General features: G+C 48.7%; 1 protein-coding gene across 3 annotated transcripts in view; it reads left to right on the plus strand.

The window, feature by feature from the left end:
- The window catches only part of FASN (fatty acid synthase), a 167024-nt gene that overhangs the window by 106041 nt on the left and 58499 nt on the right, over positions 1-2484 (plus strand). The window lies entirely within an intron of this gene.

A 2484-nucleotide genomic window follows, 5' to 3' on the forward strand; every position in this document is an offset into this window, starting at 1 on the left:
ATGTCAGCCATACACTGGTACCAGTTTCTACGGATTCATGTAGGTCATTCCCAGCCGCGACTGCCAACGCCGGGGCCTGCGGCGGGGCTGCCGGTCTGCATCTGCTCCTTGTCTCGAGCTGCGCATGTTTGGCAGCAAGGCCACGCTCCTCCTGACCCTGTTTTTACAGCTGCTTGAGACGGGAGGGCTCCTGCTGATGTTTGGGGGGTGCTCCAGGGAAGCTCGGGGTTCTGTCTGGACCAAGCCAGTGGCAGGATTGGGACTTGTTTTGACATGTTCGATCCTTGCAGTCAAGGGATCTTCTGCATCCTCGCCACGGAGATACCTGCTGGGAGCCTCGGGAGAAGGAAGTCCTTGTGCGTCAGAGAGGAGGGGTTATGGAACATGGGGGGGAGGGGGGGAGCAGGCACGTCCCATGAGAGAGGCTTGGTGTGCCAGTAGCGTGACTCGCTCCCTCATCTGGGTGTAGATGAGTGTAATAATTGTATTGGTAGTGAATGATGCCCGCACGAGCTGTTACAGTGGGTTGCTGTAGCAGACCCCTTCCCACTTTAAGCCTGTTCCATTCAGGTTAAGGTTACAGTGGTCTGACTCGCTTGTCAAACAGACATTTGTGGTCAGATTGTAATCGCTGGTGTGCATGCCTGCAACAGCTGCCCCTCTCCTTTTCCCTGCTCTTAAAAAAAAAAAAAAAAAGGCACAGTTGCCCATTGCTCCAGGTGTACATGGACTTGGTAGAGTTGTCTTAAGAGGGGGGGCTCGGATGCCCAACAAGTAACGATTAACCCTTTGGTACTGTGTTGGGAAGAGGTGCTGAATTAGTGAAGTTGCTATGAAGGGTTCCTCTATATCTGCTAGACCTCTAAAGGTTAGTTTATGGATGAGCCTGGTAAGAGCTCATGAACAATATAAGATGAGTAGGGTCAAACAGTAGAGAACAGGATTAACATGGTATAAACTTGGTGCACTGGAGAAATGGACTGGGATCAACATGCAGAGCGAGTAACCAGAGAACAAAAAGCCTAACAAGTGGCTACAACTACTCAAGCAATCATTCTTGCATGTATTATTAAGGATGACAAATGAAGTGACTCAGCAGTACAACACTTTTTTTTTTTTTCCTTAAAAGAAGAAATATTATGTAAATCCTGTGAGGTAGTAATGCAGTGCCAAGCAGTCATTGGACAACTGCATTCAGATTACAGTAGACATCTGTCTGTCTTGCAAGACAATAGAATGATTGGGAGTGAGACATCGGCTTGCTGAACGTAGTCCTTGCTTGAAAATAAAGTGAAACTGGAGTGACCTTTCCAGGGCTTAAAAACCTGGACAGCGTAGGTCAGCGGTCACCAACCAGTGGATCGCGATCCATCGGTAGATCTCATAGTTTCTAGGGCCGGAAGGGACCTGAACAGATCATCAAGTCCGACCCCCTGCCCTGGGCAGGAACAAGTGCTGGGATCGTAATACCCCAGCCAGATGTCTATCCAACCTCCTCTTGAAGACCCCCAAGGTAGGGGAGAGCACCACCTCCCTTGGGAGCCCATTCCAGAGCCCGGCAGCCCTAACCGTAAAGTAATGCCTCCTGATATCAAGCCTGAACCTGCTCTCAAATCAATTTGTGGACGTTATTCCTTGTTATCCCAGGTGGTACCTGACTGGAGATCATCCTTTTGTCCATCTGTCAGGGCTTCGTTCCTAGACTGTCTGCCTGCCAGCCAGGGGCTTTCCTATATCTAATGGTCTGTTAGGGTTGAGCTCTGAGGAATACAGGGTTAGGGGAAAGCTAGGTAAAGTGAAAAAGGGGGCTGTGTACTTGAGCAGATCTATTAAGCGGTGTCTGTAGACCAGGGGTGGGCAAAATGCGGCCCGGGGGCCAGATGCGGCTCGCCAGGTCATTCTATCCAGCCTGTGGGGCCCCTAAAAAATTTAGAAAATTAATATTTTATCTGCCTCTGACTGCCTGTCATGCGGCCCTCGCTGGCTTGCCAAAACTCAGTAAGCGGCCCTCTGCCCAAAATAATTGCCCACCCCTGCTGTAAATGATGATGGGCTGTTTTTTTGGGGGGTTTTTTTGTTGTTTTGTTTTGTTTTTGTTTTTTTTCTTCTTGAAATAAAAGGTCAGCCAAAAGTCGAGCTGTATTGAGGGAAAATGAAAGAATCAAACCCCCAGTTGGTTGCATCCAGACAATACCAACAAAACTGGGAAACCGCACAGCCTGGTGTGTGTTGTTTTTAATCTGTTATCTTCCTTTACCATGTTTAATAATATAGATGCAGTCAGGAGTGAGACCTCTGTCTCTCCCCCTCCACCCTGCCCCCACATGGTTTTCCTTGCTCCCTTCTGTAATGTAGTTGTAGATCTAGATGTGCCCTCACATCACCTGTTAAATGTAGATATGTTGCTATGTCTGCACCAGTCTGGGAACACTTTAGGGTAAGGACTCATAGTTTCATAGTTTTCTAGGGTCGGAAGGGACCTGA

This window comes from Gavialis gangeticus, unplaced genomic scaffold (genome assembly GCF_001723915.1).
Source record: "Gavialis gangeticus isolate Ggan-Ray unplaced genomic scaffold, GavGan_comp1, whole genome shotgun sequence".
NCBI classification, from domain to species: Eukaryota; Metazoa; Chordata; order Crocodylia; family Gavialidae; genus Gavialis; species Gavialis gangeticus.